Here is a 21112-nt window from a genome sequence, read left to right as displayed (position 1 = left end):
TTCACCCTACCCTAGATTAAAAGAAGATGTAGCTGCCTTAAACACAAGACTGTTTTTCCTAATAATTTTTGTTTATTCTGTGAAGCCTTACACCACAAAAATGAGTGGAACACTTAGTAGTGTTATGATTTTCTAGAATGGGGGCTACAGGAGTGTATGGGAGAGACTAAAGAGTGAGGGCTGGAAAAATGTTTCAGTCTTTTAAATTGCCCTGCCCACCTTGATATAAGAGCCTGACACTGACACGGATTGTCCTGTAACTATTCACACTTCCCTAGAGTCTTACTACTCCAAGTGCAGTCCATAGGCCAATAGCATTATTAGGGTCTATAGACCAATTTACTTCAAAAGCAGGACTCTGAGGTTTCATCCCAGATTTACTGAATCAGAATTTTAACAAGGTACACAGGAGATGATATGTACATTTAAGTTTGAAAACTACAGACTCACAAGTGAGTGTTATACTATGATAAAGTAGTATAATGTGCAAGGATCTTAAACTGAGGAAGTATACTAGTGTATTTGACCAATACCTACTTTGTCTCTTTTTTCCCCCGTCATAACTCCATCTCTGAATCCTGCAGCTAACTGTATCACACAGGGCCAGGGCAGTGGATCCCTTTCCGACTCCTCAGCTCAGAGCCCCGCTTCACTTCCCCCACCCCAAAGCTTCCTGGGAGTCTCCCACCACTGCCACCAACTATCTCTCAAGCACTACTCTCTTATGGAAGATTTTTTTGCTCCTCCCCAAACTGAGAGAGTGGCTGCATGGAGGCTTACCGCCTGAAGGGCTCACAGTTTACATACCAATACTAACTGAAGCACTTTGCAAAACTGCCCTTTAGAAACAATTATCACCTGCCGCCCAGGGTTCTGAAGCGCACCACCTCCCCCCACCCTCTGCTAGCTTTTAGAATCCCTCTTAAAGTGATGCTGAGAATGGCAAGAGAGCAAGTGAGGGAGAGATTGCGCTTAATAACAAATCTGCTCTAAAGAAAAGAGATGAAAAGGTTATTATGAGTGTGTCAGTTTAGGAATCGCTCTCGGTACCTTCGTGCTTCCTAGTGAAATGGAATCAATTCTATGGCGACTAAAGCAAGACCTAGTAAGCCTCCAAATTTACCAGTCCTCTTTTGCCTGGAAGAGCAGATTCCTGTTATTAGAGGCCTCTCAGGGTCTTTTCCAAAAGATTCCCAGGCTACCCTCCTTTCTCTTCAGTCTTGAAAACTAAAACTCTCAAAGCGGTTGCGTTCTATAGATTGGCTAGTACTAAAATATCCATTGGGTGGCAGTAACACTATCCTCTTTATGACTTGCAGCAAACCGGAGAATGCATTCAATCAAATGAGCCGATCTTGTAGAAACACTGGAATCATTTATGCATTGCAGTTTCTCTTTCTTGCTTTTGCTCCCTCGTCCCTGGGATATTTTGAGTGGATTGTGGCTATTAATCAAGACCTCGTGCTATTCGTGTTTTGCTTGTCGTTTTCATTCAGGATTAGCATCATTCAAGACAAACACAAAGCTGCTTTCCCCCCCTACTCTTTTGAAAGATCATTTTTGGGGGTTGCTGAAGAGAGTTAGGACCCAGGAGACATCTTCCCAAACAGCAGGGGTTGTGTGCTTTCACATAGCAGTACTGTACAAGGAAAACCCCTTCGGATCTGTTATTGCGGGATACTTGTGAAATATACATAGGATTGTTTCTTATGGCTGCATCCCGGATCTGGAAATTTTACTTGGGGAACAAGAGGATCTGAAAGGCTACATGCACATAGAAGATTCGCAAGGAAGACTCCGATTCTTATCATAGAGCTCACAGACTTCCTCACTTACCACCCTTTTTCTTTCCTTTAATTAAAAAAAAAAAATCTTCCCTTTTTTTCCTCCTCTCTCCTCTTTGGGTCTCTCCTTTTCTATCTGCCTTCCCCCCCCCCCAGTCTTCTTTCTCCCCCTGCTCTGCACCTGGATTGTATCTTCACCAAACAATCGGGCACTTTGAGAACTAACTGGAGGCAGTCTTGTAGAGAAGAGCTGTATGGAATTATCTGCTTTTACGGTGAAGTTGGCATTTGTGAATGGGTATCTTGTTCATGATATTAATTGCTAGCAGAAACAAGAAAAAGAATACAGGAGTAAAACGTGGATTTTTCTGAATACGCATTGTGATGACCAGCAATTACCGTACCGACTGATATCCAGAGGAGAATAATTTGGAAGATTATTGTGGGTAAGGTCATTTTATATATACAAACCCTTCAGTGGCGAGAGCAAACTTGGGCGTTTGTAATGGGAATGGGTGACTTGGATGATTGCTGCATCGCATTGATGGCTGTGATGTGGCCGTTATTGGCAGTGAATGGAATAACTGCAGTTGGGTGTATTGGTGTGTGTGCATATGTGTGTGTGTGTTCCCAGTGTGACTGAAAATAAATCAAATCATCACTCCCCCATCCCAATTATTTCTGATATGAAAGAGTGTCTTGAATTAATACTGGGTAGACTCTTTTGTTTGGACGCAATATTTGTGGCTCCTGTGTTCTGGAAGGGGTAGCAGCAGTGAAACACTGAGAACCCTATTTAAAATGAAATGAGCTACTCTTTCTTCGTTAAAAGAATTATGTTTTTAACTCAGTGCAGTATTCTGCTGCATTTTATAGCCGCAATGAGACCAGGGACATCCCACTTGTCAAGTTCTTAAACTTTAAGGTAGTAATCCTTAATTGTTCTGTAGGTTGTGATTACTGGAGATTATTAAGTACCTTGGGCTACTTTTTTTTATTATTACACTGGATTATCGTTCAGAGTGAAGGGGAAAGAGAAAAAGCTGGAAATGATAGCCAAAATAGAGACTTGAGCAGTGTTATTTTAAATATCACCATAATGCCTTGATTCTTAAGTTCAATTGTCCAGTAATATGCTTTCACCCCAAACCCTAAATAGCTAAAACTGTGACCGACCCACGTGCAGGGGAGTCGAAGGTCTGGAAGCAGAGACCATTCTTTTATTGCAATGCAGCCAGCTTTGGAAATGCAGGCAATTACACACTTCCTTGACCCTAACTTGAAGATATGTCCTATCAGCTACATCTATTTTACCCTTCTGGTAAAAAGTTAAGAGACTAGAGCATGAAGAATGCTTAAGAATTATTTTGCCTGGAAATTGGGATAAAAAAAATCAGTGATGATGACGTGGTTCAGTGCACTGCACTGCAATGCTTAAGTCCCATATTCAGTACCTATGATGATAGAATGGAGCATTTACATGTGTTATAAATCTTACCTGGTAGATTGATCTGAAGGGGTGGGGAGAAGATATGTGGATATGTAGGAAGATGGATAGAAGTCGTGCATAAGTGGTGATTATGTAACTTCATTACATCAGCAAGCTTCAGTCAAAGATAGTGAGATCAAAGGATTGTACAGAGAGGCTCCATCATCCTGTTAACTTTTGAAGCCTAATGGAGAAGGGCAGATAGGTTAGCTCCAAGGGTCCTGTAAACCTAATATCTGTGATGAATTTAGTGAGTTTGCTCATATTGAGTTTCTGAGGGACAGCAGATCATGTAAGCTTTAGTACTGGACTGGAGCAATTTTAGCCACACCCGTGGAGAGTAAATGAGTCCGCAATGTTTCACAAGTGCCCCTTTGAGTAACTGGGGCTGATGATTCCAGCCAAGGTCATATTTATGTACTCTATGATTGAAATATGTGACCCCAAATGATTCAAAAGTTAACCCTTTTGAAATGGAGACTATTTGAGGTCTTCACTTGCATTTTTCCTGATACAGCATGATGCAGATTTTAGTCTGGTGGCTCCATAAAAATGATTGTTTTCACAGTGTGTCAGAAATGAGTGTTTTTGTACCTTTTTCTTTTCCTTGATAACCACTTTCTGGGCCATTTTAACCATTTCAGAAAACAGAAGCAAAAAGCCACAAAGGCAATGATATCCTGTTAAAAAAAAAAAAAGGCAATGGGCTCATTATTCATACAAATCCCAGAAATAAAGAACAATCTATTTTCAAGTTTTACTTATTGACTGGCTATAAAGGACATGTTGCAGCTGCCTGTGACTTTTATCATGAGAGGAGATAACTGTACTGTGCTCACTGTACAGAGGAGGGAACGCTGCAGAATAAAATGTCACTTTCCCTGATGTTTTCTTTGGAGCTGTGATTTAAAATAAAATAAAATAAAATAAACACATCAGCTCCCTTTGGCCTGCTACTGTTTCAGAATCTGTTTCCCAACCTCAACAGATTACATACACCCCAAATAAAACTCCGCTGGAATCCTGACCCTGTTGAATTAAAACATGTCTTATCAAGTTGTGCTAATTCTATTTCACTTTAGGTTTATTTTACAAAGAAGACTAACTTTTGTCATGAAGATGAAATGATTCTATTTGTCTTCTGGAATCAGGTGCAGGATCAAAACAGTCACTAAGTAACTTTGAAAGGGTCTGTCTACCCCAAATCAGAATGGTAGCATGCTGAAATGAAATTTGGGGCTCCAATATTTGAGATGGATTTCTTATTTCTGCAAAGCACGTCCAAACATTGATATATTGTGCCAGTCAATTTGGAGGTTTGGTGTTCATATTGTATAGGAAATTGGATGTGAAGTTAACTCCTGATTCCTTCCTTCAGGGGTCAGGGTAACACCATGGCTGTTGAAGAGGCTGTGAATCTCCCAACTATGTGCAGAAATAGTCTGCAGTGAATTTTTTTACTCCTCATTTTAATATTTTATAAATGAGTTCCTCAGTTGTTTTCTGATAAAACCACACATGCTACAAAGAAAGGCATTTTTCCAGAGGTTTCATATGCTTAGTATGAGATGGGAATAATACTAGAAAGGAAAAGAAGTCTTAGAAATAAAAGACATTCCGAAACATGCATATGCATGTAATTACTATCCCTTTACTTGAAGACTGCACATATTCACATCAGGAAAGACATTTTCAATAATGTTAATGACACTTTATAACCTGTTACTTTCTTTTGGATGAGGATTATGTAACCAAACCAGGTTATGGCATTTTTCCTGATTATCTTATAAATCAATAATACAAAGCATTGCTTAATAGGAAAGCTTTAAACATGAAAGCAGTGTATAATTTAAAACACAGTAGCTATTTATCTATTTGGTTGTGACTCTGCCAGCCAAAGTTATGTTGTCAGATTCGAAAATACTTGGGAATATAGAAGAAGGAATGCCATTTATATATATGGAAAATACTAATTTAGTTTCCTGACTAGTCGATTCAGCAAAGTCAGGAGGCTTACTGATTAAGTATTCATGGTATTACTAAAACTGGATAAAAATTTTAAGGAATTTTATTATATTCCAGTGCACATGGGCAAATTGTATTACTGTTAAAATGATTAATAGAAAAAACATTTTCAAGAAATAAGCTTTATGATTAATTTAAGATTTATATTCAAATTATTTTAGTCTGTTACACATTGATTTGTTTGGTGTACACTTTGTCTTGTAAGAAATATCATTTTGAGTGTTTAGCAAATTGTATGTATTTATGAAGCAGACTAGGATTCACAGCAACCAAATCAACGAAGTGCTGATTAATAATAGGCTTTAAAAGTAGCAAGTTCTCTGGTAATGCTCTACTTATAGTAAACATAATTATCATAGCAGCATTTGGGCAGTAATAGATAAAGTCATGTTGGCATTTTTATGATTAAATTCCAATCTTATTTCCATTAATTGTATCAGGAATCCCAGAAAAGAAGCTCAGCTCTTGGAGACATCCAGGTTTAGTTGAATTCTGGACTGAGTCAGAGGGCCTGAGCTTCAGGCACATTCATCACTACCCTCGTGACTCTGACCCCACAATTTACCTCTCAGAGGTCAATATAATAATTTAAAAATAGAAGTCACAAATTTCAATAAAGGAGATATGAATCTGAGTGCTTCCCATTATTTTATGCCTTAGAAAATATATGAGACGAATGTTATCAAGAAAATATATGAGAGGAATGTTATCATTATCATAGGAAAGGTTCCCCTAAATCTTCTCATATTCTTTTTGGTTTACTTTTATAAACACTTTCTAGAATCATTTACAATTAGCTGGTAGGTAATATTGTTCAGTAAGTAACAGGCAAATTAAAAGAATTGGGTGCTTTCACTCAGTGCTTCATTTTTTCAGCAGTTATCATATGGGAATATAGCTGTTTTAAGTAACTAAAAAATAGTTACTTTGCGTAATGTTCAGAGAATGGTAACTAGGGGTGTGTGTGTGTAAACATTTTAAGCTGATTTTTTTCTTTTAATGTTCCTGAATGCTTATGTATTTTCATATTTTTGTTCCTATACTACACAAACTTATGTTCACAGACTTGATGCTACCATTTAAATTGGGTCAACTCACCAAAAACTGTTATAATCATCTATCGTTTTATGAACAAAAGCATAATGGGCGTGAATAGGAAGTAAGCACATAAAGATAGTAGTTCAGTTTTGGAATTTGTTAGTTGCAATAATTACTATCGTTCTTTAGGGGGAGGCAATCCCCTGCTTGTCACTAACACGGCATTTCTTTAATGCTCTTGTATCTTAGTATAACTATATTTACATATGTGAGGTCATAGTTACTGTTAGGACTTTCCATAAATGTTTTAAAGTGATTGAACAGTCAGGTAAAAAAGGGGGGGCTTGTTTATTTAATTCTCCTAACAACCTTAAAATGAACTTTTAATTTTCACCCAGAGAATGCCACCCTCAGGGTATCATATACTACAGATAGCCTTCTATTACAGGTCAACCACATGGCTCAATGGATAGACCCTTATTGCTTGCCTTGACCACTGGGTTTCAATGAAAGATCCTTAATTGACATACTTCCTTGGTTCCCCAGTGTAGAAATAATATTCAGGTGACAAAACTTGAGACTCTGGAGGTTTTTTAGCTTGAAAGAAAGGATGGCTGACTGTTCTGGTGTTGCTTTCCTCTTACAGAATCTGAAATTGCTGAGCAGTGAACTGTGGATAAAGCAAAGGGAGACAGCAAAGCACTTTAATATTTTTCTTCTGAAAATCTTTTTTTTCTTGCTTTCATATTGCAACATTATAAGTATTTTTCACAAGTATACTAAAGACATGATTTAGTTACTATGTTCATACATATAAGTACAGTAAATGGCACTAAATTAGCTGTTTTGTTCATACAAGTTTTATGTCTAAGAACCTGTATTTAAGAGTAAAATATGATTATATGCTATAGTAATTCCTTGGTCAGGAAATTGTGTGTGGCGTTTGGACTCATCAAAAAAATGAAATGGACTGTGAATTGTGATCACATAATTATAGACTTTCACTCTTCCAATATGTCTGTAAATTATGTAGCTTACATTTGATATGGATTATAATTGTAATAAATCACTATATAAATAATCATAAAACTATTCATAGTGGTTTATTTTCTCATGGCCTGATCAAGGCAAGTTAATTGGTAGGTTCTTACCCTATCAATGTTTACTTGTAATACAACTGTGACTAATGCTAAAGATTTTTATCATTTTCTCATATAAAGGTATCCTTTTTAATTAAAAATATTGGAAAGTCACTTAATCATAATTATATGTTTAATATCAGGTTGAGAAAATTTATAATAATAAATTATTATAACTGTAATAGTTTTTACAGTGATTTTGAGTCTGCATAAACACAATACGGCCTATTTATATATATATTTTATTTATATTTTACTTATATTTTTATGATATATTATTTACATAGAGATTTTGTTGTATGTTGCAGATGCTAGAACCCTTGGAGTAAATTCTGCAGTAGAAAAGAAAGAAAAAAATCTGTGTATCTGGATTCAAAACACTTGCATTGTGAATGTACACAAATTATGTTTATCTTAACATACAAAATAAAAGGCAAGTGCTTATAAAGTGGATCAAAGGAGTTGGATATTTGAGGTATAAATTCAAAGTATCTAATTTCCTATAAGCATACATTAAAAACTCCCACACAGGTAAATTAACTTTCAGGTTTTAAGAATTTAACTGTAGTATGGCTACACTTAAAAATTGGCAGATATTCCAAAATAATTAATTACACTTACAAGGTAAAACACTTTTTTATTAGTGGTTTAATATTAATTTACAAAATTATGATAACGGGTATAATTCCACAATGTTCCTACCACCAGAGTCCTGTGTCCCTACTTCCCCCATTGTAAACTTAAGTAGTTCTCTCAGGGATGAACGGGGACAAACACACACACACACACACACACACACACACACACACACACACACACACACATCCATCCATTTTTTTCCTATGGTTCTGCCATCTCTTCCTTTCTAAGTCACACCTATTACTACTTTTAAGTGTTCTTCCTTTTTTTCCTCTTTTGTCTCAGGGTCCTGATGGAATTATGGTTCAGAGCCGTCTGGTCATCTTCTCCTAACACTTCTCCTTCTCTGGTAGTAAGGTCCAACAATCTTTTTGGTGTGCAGAAGGTGGAATTCTAGCTTCTGTATTTGCTTCACTGATGGGCATGGACATTGGCAGGTTGATCTATACCCTCAGCTGGAAACAAACATTTTTTTTTATTACAAGTAAAAGAAACTATTATAAACATAGCCAACGGTGATTACAGTGGCCTTATATAATTCTAGTAAGAACATATACAGTGTGGGAATAAAGGATTACCCGTTATATCATTTTAGTCAGCATGGAATATTTGAACCAGAAAAGTGAAATTAGCTTTCCAAGATCTTACCATTTGTTGCTTTTTCCCATTGTACATAATTCTGTTTTTTGACATACAGACCATCAATTAATTATTTCATTCACATAGCTGTATAGTCTGGCACAAGATTTTTTAAAGCAGTGTGAAGTATAAGAAAATAATTATTCTTACTGAGATGAATTTTAGTGCATCTAATCCTTTGACCTATAACTTGTGATCACTCACATGACTCTTCCAGCCAGAAATTCTAGACTTCTTTTTTCCTTCTGCACACTACCATTCTTAATTTTATTTGCTCTCAGGAGAACAGTTCAGAGAGAGTTTGGAAAATAGGTCACTGAGGGGGCCACTGTGCCTTTTTTGTACTGTCCTCTTTTCCAATTAATTTTGTGTTTCCTGATCACAAGGACTGCTCTTCACTGGAGCCTCTCTGTTTTCCTGACTGTCACACACATCTCTCTCTAGGTATAACTGACATTTAGGATTTTATGTCTTGGTGCTATATGCTTCCTTCTTGTTTCTAGTCATCTACTAAAGACTCTTCTATATATATTTTTAAAAATGTATTAGTGATTTAATATTAATTTACAAAATTATGAGATAACAGGGGTATAATTCCATTCTGTTCCCAACACCAGAGTTTTGTGTCCCCATCCCCTACACTGGAAACTGCAGTAGTTCTCCCAAGGTCACAGATATGGGTTGACTATTATTTCTACGTCTTTTTATTTATAAATTTGCCCATTTTTCTATGGTCCTTCCTTCTCTTCCTTTCTAAAAAAATATTATCTTTCTTTACTGGATAGAGAGGAGTCAGAAATCAAGATGAAGGGAGAGATACAGAGGGAGAGAAACAGAGATAGCTGCAGCCCTATTTCACCACTTGCAAAGCTTTCCCCTTTTTGCAGTTGGGTACCAAGGGCTCAAACCCAGATCCTTGAGCATTGTAATGTGTGCTCAACCAGGAGAGCCATCACCTGTCCCCTCTTCTCTTCCAAGTCACACTTACCCCTGTTACTACTTCCAAATGTCCTTATTTTTTTCCTCTTCTCTCTCTGGTTTCTTTCTCTCTCTGGTGGAATTGGAGTTTAGAGCCCTGTGATCATCTCCCTTTAATATTTGTTTCCCTCTGGGAGTACAGATCAAACTTCTCTTTGGGCTGCATAAGGTGGGAATTCTGGCTTCTGTAATTGCTTCTCCACTGGACATGGACATTGGCAGGTCGATCCATACCCCCGGCCTGTTTCTATCTTTCCCTAGTGGGGGTAGGGCTCTGAAGAGGCATATTGGTAAGGTCATCTGCCCAGGGACGTCAGGATGGAATCAGGATGTAACTTGGAGGCTGAAAGGTGGTAAGATAAAGCAGGACAAAATGTTTAATAAACAAAAACCAAAAATCAGTAATAGAGCAGATAATATTAGGGTTCTTATGGTGGAAAGAAGCTACTAAGTCTATTTTAGGTATATTCTTAGGGGCCCATGACTTTAGTAATTTTTGTTTGAGCTTGATAGTTAACATGCAGGTACCTAAACATATTTATTGTCTGGGAAGATGGTGTCAGAGTAGAGAATAGGACTAGAAAGCTAGATTAGGAAGAGAATAGCTCCCAAACTTGAATACAATATATAAATGTAATTAACTGTTTCTCATTGATCTGACTGACCCAGGGCATATATATGTATATACTCATATTTAGCACAGGAACCTGTGTAACCTCTAAGTCCCTGTCAGTTGAGCTCCGGGTTCATGGTTACAGCTGAGAACATTCTAAACTGCACTAATTTCAGGACCAGTCTTCCTTGAGAGGCAGGGTAGGATGACCCAGTCTCCCTTTGGAGAGTGGGGCAGTCTGGACCATTGCTGTTCTACACTGAGGGCAAGAGCCTATAGAGGCTAACAAGAGGGTTTATGATTATATTCCTGGTGGAAGTGACCAGTAATGATGGAGAGAGGGATCTATTAGAAGTCTAGGCTCATCTTATCTATGTGGAAATCCAAGGATTCCCTGACTAGAGTCCCATATGATAAGAGTGGCCTGGTGTTGACCAAAAAGTCCATCATTAAGTGAGCTAGCCTCTTGCCCTTATCAAAATACCTTTTGTTCACTTTGTATCCCACTTTGAAGAGGTGGGATTTCACATTTCATTTCTGCATCAAAAGGATTACTATTCTTACATAGACAACAGTGGACCAATTTTGGAGTAATGAAGACAGTATTTTATTAGTTTTGCTAACCCACCACCATGCAGCCACTTATTAGAGATAGATATAAGTTATATAGTTATAAGTATATAGATAAATATTTATCCATCCATATCTACTTTCTATCATAAGGGCATATGTGAATCACTGTCAAAATGCTAAAAAGAAAAGTTTGGAATAATATGTTTTATCCTTCATATTATAATAATGGCTTTTGGAGGAACTATGTCATCATTCTTTTTCCAACTCAGAGAAAAAATTACTTCAATTGACTTAATTGTGTTAATAGATGATAAGATAGAGATGGGGTTGTGGAAGACAAACTTTTATTCCATTTGGATATTAAAATACCTTCTAGTCTTGGTTAAACAGCTGCCTCCTGGACCTTTTTGAAGAAATCACATTGGCTATGACCACTAGATGTTCCCAGTCTCTGTTAATTTTATTACAGAAAGAACACAGCCACGGAGCTAAGCACAGCCGGAAAAAAAGGGGGTGGGGGGGGGAGAAATCTAGAATCTTAAAATGGTATCAGATATTTTATGTAGACAATATTTCGTGTCACTAAGGGAGAAAATTTATGTAACAAATGAATCTATTGACTCTGTGGTTGGCTTTTAAATACTCCTCTTAAAGCACCTAATTGTTCTCAACATGATAAAACTACTGAATAGTATTCAAGAGGTTTCTAGCTCCACAGTAAGCCTAGTAAATGCATGCAAGAGATCTCTATGGATTTTGGACTCTATAGCTTTCCTTTGTCGGGGTTCTCCTACAGGACCCATAATAACACAGTCACAGAGCAAGTTACTCCCTTCAATAAGTATGCTCACTGCTTAGCTCCAGGAGGCTAGGATCACTGTGTTTTCTATTTCCAGGTCCACATTATATTATGAATCCTATGCCATAGATCATCAGCATAAAGTTGCCACATGAACCAAGGCGTAAACACCTAGTGACAGATCAGTTTTAGAGCAGTAGTCTCCTAAACTCACGCTATTCTGTAGAACAGGACAAAAACTTGCTTCAGCAAATAAACAAAGGAACATTAAGTGAAAAAGGAGAGAGGATTGATTTTATATAGTTTATAGCCTATGAATAGTTTGAAGATATAGCTGACCCTTTTATTCTCATTTCCTCTCTCATTTCCTTCCTTCTACTTCACTCCACTCCTACCATAGGCATTTGAGGGTCTCTGATATATAGGGAGCTGTACAAGGGCCTGTAAGGGATAAAGAGATCAGTGATGCCATCTATCAGGACCTAAAGATAGTCAGTGATAGGGGTGACAGAGAAAAATCAAACATAGCTATAATTCAACATCATTGAGTATATGCATTTATTTCTAAGAGAGGTGTCAAGTATGGTATAGGTTCAGAAAAGGGTCAGAACACATGCACTTGGAAAGATTATTGAAGCTTGCTAATGAGAGTGAGATTTATGTTAGACTTTGAAGAAGTTCACATTGCTGTGGAGAAGATGCAATATTCAGGTGGAAGGGAGATCAAGAATGAAGATACATTAAGCAGGAGCAAATGGGACCTGCTTAGGGAAGAACCTATGTCCAACTCCCCCCACCCCTCAGAGAATGTGGTAAGTGATGGAGAATGTATGATATGGCTGCTACTTTCATCACAAGAAGAAATGTGGAAGGTGGGGGAAATAGTATAATGGTTGTGAAAAAGGACTTTCATTTCTGAGGCTCCAAAATTCCAGGTCTAATCCCCTGCACCACCATAAACCAGATCAGAGCAGTGCTCTGAAAAGAAAACGTGTAATAATATATGAGGGTGAATGCCAACTAGACCTATTGTGATAATTTTTTGCAGTATATACAAACATCAAACCATTATGTCATACATGGGAACCCATGGAATGGAATTTCATGAGCATAAAGAACATAGAATGTTTTATAACTTACTCTGATATATACTTTAGAAAGAACAAATTAAGTTTATATCCCCATGGTACACTCAGTTCTCAATTTTTTTAATATACCATAGATTCCCAAGTTCCATCTTTACTCCAACTTTCTTCATGTTGAAACTCTATTCTCAAAGAGTCATCACTGGTTCCCTTCTTTTTCTTTTTTTCCTATACTCTTTTCTGTGACTAAACCACTGTTATCAGTGCTAGGTAAATGCAGAGGCAGAATTTAAAATGAGCCTTTTTTTTTTTTTTGGTAAAGCAGAAGACAACATTCTGTAATGGGACATATCCATTCAAGTTACCCCTGCATAGTAGTATTAGAAAGCTGCCACCTAACCTAGCAAAAATGCTGTGATTTAAGAGTAATTCTTCAAAGAGAATGTGTGAAGTTTCTTTCTTCTACAATGTGGCAACAAGAGAGTTACCCAAAAGGAGCAATTTACTGGGGGAGGCTAGAGAAGGCAACTAGGGAGAAAAGAAAAAGGTATGTGTTTTATATTATGTAGCAATGAGGCAGAAATAGTTCCAAATTAGTTTTATGTTAAGATCATATGGAAAAGGAATATTGTTTTTGAACATAGCTTCAGTAATTAGATAACAGAATTTATTTCCTAGCGAGTATGAACTCTTATGTTAACCACCAATAATTATACCAATTTTGAGTCATATATGTAAATCAGAAAGGGAACCTCATATGATTGAAGTTTATTTTTCCCATATCAAATACTTTTAAAAATTTATTTCCCTTTTTGTTGCCCTTGTTGTTTTATTGTTATAGTTATTATTATTGTTGTTATTGATGTCATTGTTAGATAGGAGAGAGAGAAATGGAGAGAGGAGGGGAAGACAGAGAGGGGGAGAGACCTGCTTCACCACTTATGAAGCGACTCCCCTGTAGGTGGGGAGCCGGGGGCTTGAACCAGGATCCTTATGCCAGTCCTTGCGCTTTGCGCCATGTGCGCTTAACCCACTGCGCAACTGCCCGACTCCCATCAAATACTTTTTACAATACTTCTATGAAGTAGAAGAAAAAAGTATTGGGTTTTTTTCCTGTATTTTCTTCTGACCACTAAATATTAGAAGTTCTAGTAAATTTTTAAAAATATTTTATTTATTTATTAATGAGAAACATAGGAGGACAGAGAAAGAACCAGGCATCACCCTGGTACATGTGCTGCCGGGGATTGAACTCAGGACCTCATGCTTGAGAGTCCAATGCTTTATCTACCGTGCCACCTCCCAGATCACATTGTAGTAAATTTGTAAGTGGCCAAGCATTGAAGATAAAATAAAAAGGAATACAATTTACTAAGGGACAAACTAAATATTAATTATGTAAGGGACAAGTTAAATATTGTGTGCATGATCATAATATTCAGTAAATGAACAAGTAAATTAATCTAGTTGTTGTCAAAGCCCACTGCTTAAGTCCCAAGGATTCCAATTCAATGATGGGATGGAACATGGGAATTTGTACTTTTAAGAACTTTTGAGGCCAGTAGGAACATCCAGGTGTGCTTGTGAGGTCTCCATCAGAATCCTCTCAATTTCTGTTAGTATTTCCTTCCCACCATATTTTATTATATATATTGGATTGCTTTCTCAATATTCTTCAAAGTGTCCTACCAAATCAGTGTCAATTTTTAGGTTTGAAGCCCTATCCTACCACAATGGCACAGACTAAGACCCTCTTTTTTTTTTTTTTTTGGCCTCCAGGGTTATTGCTGGGGTTCAGTGCCTGCACCATGAATCCACTGCTCCTGGATGCCATTTTTCCTCCTTTTGTTGCCCTTGCTGTAGCCTTGTTGTGGTTACTATTGTTGTTGATGGTGATGTCGTTCGTTGTTGTATAGGACAGAGAGAAATTGAGAGAGGAGGGGAAGACAGAGAGAGGGAAAGAAAGACACCTGTAGACTTGCTTCACCACCTGTGAAACGACTCCTCTGCAGGTGGGGAGCCCGGGCTCGAACCGGGATTCTTAAGCCCGTCCTTCCGCTTTGTGCCACGTGTGCTTAACCCGCTGCCTAACCGCCCAAACCCAAGACCCTCTTATGTTGACATTCTGGTGTTGGCACTGTCTCAGTGCTGATATACAGCAAGTGAGGTTTTTGCTAGCCTTCGGTATCCATTATCCTTCATTCCCATTAAGTTAGCAGAAGTGCTCCTTTCCTTATTCATTTTAATTTACCAAAATTTTAATATGACTGAGAAATACTATTTGAGGGCCCTGTTTATTGTAAGAATTATGCTGAGGGTGGGACCAAAATTTTAAAGGCAGTTCTAGCCATCAGAAACTTATGGACTAGTGAGGAAGACACATGTATGTGTTCTATAGGGTTTCCTGGAAATAGAAGGTTTATTTTTGTCTGGGGCAGATGTAGAAAGAAACAGATTGCAGGGCCAGGCGGTGGCACACCTGGTTAATCGCACACATTACAGTGTGCAAGGATCCGGATTCAAGTCCCTGGTCCCCACCTGCAGGGGGAAAGCTTCACAAGTGGTGAAGCAGGTCTGTAGGTGTCTATCTCTCTTCCGCACTATTTCCCCTCCCCTCACAATTTCTCTCTGTCTCTATTCAAAATCTATAAATAAAGATTTTAATTTTTTTTTAAAAAATATGCTTGTAACTGAGGTTTCAGCTGATCCTATGGGTCCTTCAAAATTGTCTAAACTTCAGTGAAGGGACTAGGCTTTACTTATTATTTTCTTTTACCAGAGGACTGCTCATCTCTGGTTTATAGTGGTGCAGGGGATTGGATATACATCCTTACAGCCTCAGGCATGAGTCTCTTTGCATAACCATTTTGCTATCTACCCCCCAGGACTAGACTTTCTTTTTTTTAAAGTTCTTATTCTATTTATTTTTATTATTTTTATAATCTTTATTTATTGGATAGAAACAGTAGGAAACTGAGATGGTAGGGGGGAATAAAGAGGGAGAGAGAAAGAGAGACACCTGCAGACCTGCTTTACCACTCACAAAGCTTTCCCCCTGCAAGTGGGGGCTGGGGCCTTGAACCTGGTGTCCTTGTGCACTGTAGCACGTGTGCTCAACCAGGTACGCCACCACCTGCTCCGGACTAGGCTTTTTTATCCACATCAGTCATGGTTTTGGGCTGCCTCGTGGGGTGGGATAGCCTGGAGCAAGAGAGTTTCCTGTAGCTGTTGAGGGACATTGACAGTAAAGGACTGTAGTGAGCTGACACATAGGTCATATGGGTAGCATAGGTCATGAAGAGGAGAGTGGAAAAGTTATTTGGAAGCTCCATCAGACATTTTATTCCTGGTGCGAGGCAGTGGTGCACATGGTTAAGTGAACATGTTCCCCACCATGTGCAAAGACCTGGGTTCAAATCCCTGGTCCCTACCTGCCTACCTGTATAGGGAAAGCCTCATGAGCAGTGAAGCAGTGCTATAAGCATATCTCTCTCTCTCTCTTTTCTTTTACTTCCCTCTCAATTTCTCTATGCTCTATCAAATTAAATAAAGTTCAAAAAATCAAACTTAAGAAAAACCTAAAAGAAGACATTTTTGATGTATTGCACCGAAGTAAAGGACTCTGGGGTGGGAGGAGGGCTTGGGTCCTGGATCATGATGACAGAGGACCGAATGGGGGTTGAATTGTTATGTGGAAAACTGGGAAATGTTATGCATGTATAGACTATTGTATTTTACTATAAACTGTAAACCATTAATCTTCCAATAAAGAGAAAAAGGACATTTTATTCCTTCACTTCTTGAGACATACTACCATAATACTATAGGAATTTAAGAAATATTACAAAATTTTAAATATTTCTTTAAAGAGATAAAGATAATAAATATTGAGTACATAGTCTTACTCTGTAACTAAATTTCAGATGTGATTATTTTGAGGAATATTGTTGAATCCATATTACAGTCACTCTTCTTACATAAATTGCCAGACAATCTCTATTTAATCTCCCATGTGATCTGAACCTGCATAGGGACAAAGGAAAAAGTTGAAAAATACAGGCTTGGAGGTTGTTGCCACTATTTTAGATTTTAGACTATTTATTTATTTATTTATTTATTTGTTTTAGTGAGGTGATAGGGATACTTTTGTTTAAGTTTCCTGTAAAAAAAAAACAATAGTTGAATATACTAACATCTGTTATGCCAGAATTTTTTAAAAATAGTGGTAGTGTCTAAATTGATAGTGACTCATTAAGTCATGAAAAATTTGAGCAGTAAAAAACCTAATACACCTTGTTGCTGATATGTTTGTATATAATGCTTATATATTATCTCTACTACAACTTAAGTTATATGTTTCATTAGCTTGTGTTTACTTTTTTAAAAAATCACTTAAAATTATTATTTTTTAACTTGATAAGACAGGGAGAAATTGAGAGAGAAGGGGAGAAAGAGAGGGAAAGAGCAAAAGAGACATTTGCAGCACTGCTTCAACACTCATAAAGCTTCCCCTGCCTACAGATGGGGACCAGAGGCTTGAACCCTGGTCTTTCCACATGCTAGCATGTGCAAAGAAATTTTAAAAAGTGATAATGAGCTTTTTTCATATACTTGTTGGCCATCTATATATCTTCTGTAGTGATGCCTTTGTTCAGATCTTCTCCTTTTCTGGAGGGAGTTAAAAAAAAAAAAGTATTTTAAAGTATCTGTTTTTAACAAAGAAAAAAAAGTAGTTCTATCACCACCACTACTGGGCCAACTAAATATCTGATCCATTATATTTCTGTTCCTGGCATACCTTTCATCATTATTTTTAAAAATTCCCCTTTTACCATTGCAGTATCCCCCTTTGTGCTTATGTACATTTGTGTTCTATTTTTAAAATACATATTATTAAGCTTATTAAGGGGATTTCAAACATCTCTATTTTTTCATAAATATAACTTCAAGACTAAAATTTATAAGATATTCTATTTTTATTGTCTGCATCCTGCCATTTGTGCACAGCACACTTTTATCTCACAGACTTGAGTCAATTGATTTAGTTTTGGCACAGAGAATGTCACATCACTTAAAGTAGTCAAGTCATGTTATTTTAAATTCCCTACTCAATAGCTATGTAGTGGTATGGGAGATCAGTGACGGCTATTAGAACAGACTATGCATCAGAACTTATTTAAGCCTCCTCTGTATTAGTAAGTAAAAATAAAAGAATTACTATTTCCTGTTTCCAGGGTTAAAATTAGCTTTAACTGCTTATAATCATAATCAGAGGAGGTTATTGCTCTGACCATCTTCCTTGGATTCTCCCAATTTTACTGACTGAGTCAAAACACATTCAAGTCCTAGTAGATCTAAATCCATCTTTACTAGTTTTAGAACTCTTACAAGCCCAATCTTAATAGTTTTACCATTTGGTTTTAATGTTAACTACAGTTATGATTATGAAAGTAAAAAAATACATATGAAAAAGCCTCATCAGATGACTTCAGTACAAATTTTGGAATCTGAAAAGTATTAAGAAAATTGAGAGTTCAATTCAACTCCACTTTGTATTATAAAAGTATAGCTCACGATGCAGTAGTACTTATATAGTAAAGGTAGTATCTATTCCATTCCTCAGTTCAGAACACAAGTTCAATCACATGCTCTAAACTGCCAGGCCAGTTGGTAAAACACTCAAGGGCTAAGAGCAGTACCTAATCATCAGTGATGCAAGAACTAATATTTTAGGACCATTAGTCTGACAATAATTTTCAAGGAGAGTGAAGCAAAAAGACTAAAGCTTTACTTAGGAGGTGGCTATATTTTTGTAAATTACTAGGTGATAAAAAATATACATTTTTTTACTTAGTAGCTTCCCTCTCATATAAAGTATTCATTAAAAAGGAACATTTATCATTATTTCACATTGTACAAAACAAACAGAGGAAACCACATAAACCCTTGAATTCTGACTGCAGAACTGTGGTATCCAGAGGGGTTTGGGAGAGGGAGCAATGGGTTACAGGGATGCAATGGACTGTGGGGTGGGATATTGGGACTTTGATGGGGGATGTGGTGTAATCAAATTCATTTGAAGAACCCATATTCAAAACACTATAGTAAACCAACAGTAACCTCAATTAAAACAAAAGCTTTAAAAATTGAAATTTCACTTTATCTTTCCCAGTATTAATACATTCTCTCCTATCTGCAGAAAACAGCATCATATACCAGGATTGCCAAATCTGAGTTCCGATTTTGATTTTAACATTTACTAGTTGTATAACTGTTTTATTTATTTTTAAAACTTTTTTTAAAAAAAAAAAGATTTATTTGTTGGGGAGAGTACAGTTCCTGGAAAAGGATGACAGAGAACCTAGTGGGGGTTGTATTGTTATGTGGAAAACTGAGCAATGTTATGCATGTACAAACTATTGTATTTACTGTGGAATGTAAAACATTAATCCCCCAATAAAGGAAAAAAAGAAAAGAAAAAAATTGTCAGGTAGACACACAGGATTTATTTGTTAATGATATATAAAAAGAACTACAATGGGGCCAGGCCATGGCGTACCTGGTTGAGCATAGATGTTACAATGTGCAAGGACCCAGTTTTGAGCCCCCGGACCCCACCTGCAGGGTGAAAGCTTTGCAAGTGGTGAAGCAGTCTTGCATTTGTCTCTCTCCCTCTCTATCAGTCCCTTCCCTCTCGACTTCTGGCTCTCTCTATCCAATAAATAAAGATAATTTATAACAACAATAATACTAATTAAACAAACAAACCAAACCGGAACTTCCCTCTGGCACATGGGATGCTGGGAACTGAACTACAGACCAGAATTTAACCATTTCTAATCCACTGCTGTTTTTGTTGGAGCCTACTTCATCTCTTTACTGAATTGCTGCTGAAATCTCCAGACTAACTCCTTGTCTCTGCCATTGTCCTCTATATTCTCACTCTCCACACAACAGCTGTAGTTGACCTTTGAAAATGGAAGTCAGTTCATGTCACTCTGTTGCTCAGAGTTCTGCACAGGTTGCTAATTTCACTAAGAATAAAAGAAAAATACCTATAAAGGCCTAGAGATATTGCCTAGCATCACTTTGTAAATTTTATTTACCCTATTTATCCAGTTTCCTCTCAATCAATTCTCTCTCATTTCATCTTGTCATTCTTTTAATGTAATGGTAACTTTTTGCCTTTGGACTGTCTTACTGGTTCTTCTCTTTACATGGAGCATGATTTCCTAGATATTTCAAGGTTACCTTTCTTATGTGGCATTTCTGGCATTTCTGTGTTATCATTTTCATGAAACCTAACTGGACACACCCCCTAAAAATTTGAGTGGGGGAAAAACAAAATCTTTCACACTACTGTACTCATTATCTTTTCCATTCTTTAATTCTTTTAGGCAATATTTACTTTGTAGTATTTTCATAATTTATTGCTTATTATGCTTATTGATTATTGCTATATTTTAGTTGTAAAAGAGCACAAGGAATGGTGGAAAATTTGTAAAGGAATGCCATAAAATAGAGATAATAATTGTCCATACTTAGTGGCCCTGCTGTGAAGATTTAAATAAGATGATGCAGTTAAAATATTTTGAAACAGAATCTGACACATAATAGGGGCTCAGTAAATGGTGGCTATTATTAAGTGCCTCACAGCAGTTAAGTCACAACATGTACAACCCAAATCAAAAGTATTACATTAGGAAACTCAAACTAAAGTTCCACTAATTAACACCATGGAAAGAAAATTTCTGCACTAAGTATAGACAAGTATATCTTATTAGGATCATCAGTGAAGATATACAAACAATTCTCAATAGTTTTTGGCTTGCATATGTCACAGAAGATAGACTCTTTTTCATTTTGTATCAATTAAACTTCATTCAGGAAAAATCAGTAGCAATTAAATATTCTTTATTACAGGCAATTGGTAAATATCCCAGTAAGATGACTTATAAGATTGTTGAGAAGTCAACAAGAGTCAGAACCAACAAATATGATATTTACACTTTACATTTTAATGGATAACTGACTTTGTAGATTCTGATGTCAGTTTAAATTATTTAACATACTTAAAATTTGAGTTCTTTTCTACATTTTATGAATAGAAACTAATTGTAATGAGATATTATTATTATTATTTGCAGCTCAAATGTGTATTTTACTTTGATAGTGGGTGCAATATGGATCATTTTATAATTATGTAAATAATTATTAAATCACTAATAGATGATATTAATTTTTAAATGTAGGATTTAAAGTGTGGGGCACAATAGAAAATACTTTGCTTTTATAAATTTTGGGGGAAATA

General features: G+C 36.7%; 1 protein-coding gene across 1 annotated transcript in view; it reads left to right on the top strand.

Annotated features, from left to right (window-relative positions):
• Positions 1–1340: 1340 nt before the first annotated feature.
• IL1RAPL1 (interleukin 1 receptor accessory protein like 1) overlaps positions 1341–21112 on the top strand; it is a 1270353-nt gene continuing 1250581 nt past the window's right edge. Inside the window, exon 1 of the mRNA XM_007518830.3 lies at positions 1341–2230. The gene's annotated coding sequence lies outside the window, so the exon portion shown is untranslated. The remainder of the gene's footprint in view (positions 2231–21112) is intronic.

This window comes from Erinaceus europaeus, chromosome X, assembly GCF_950295315.1.
Source record: "Erinaceus europaeus chromosome X, mEriEur2.1, whole genome shotgun sequence".
In the NCBI taxonomy this organism is placed as follows: Eukaryota; Metazoa; Chordata; class Mammalia; order Eulipotyphla; family Erinaceidae; genus Erinaceus; species Erinaceus europaeus.
Note: the sequence above shows the minus strand (reverse complement) of the source record. Positions and strands in the feature narration are given on the sequence as shown.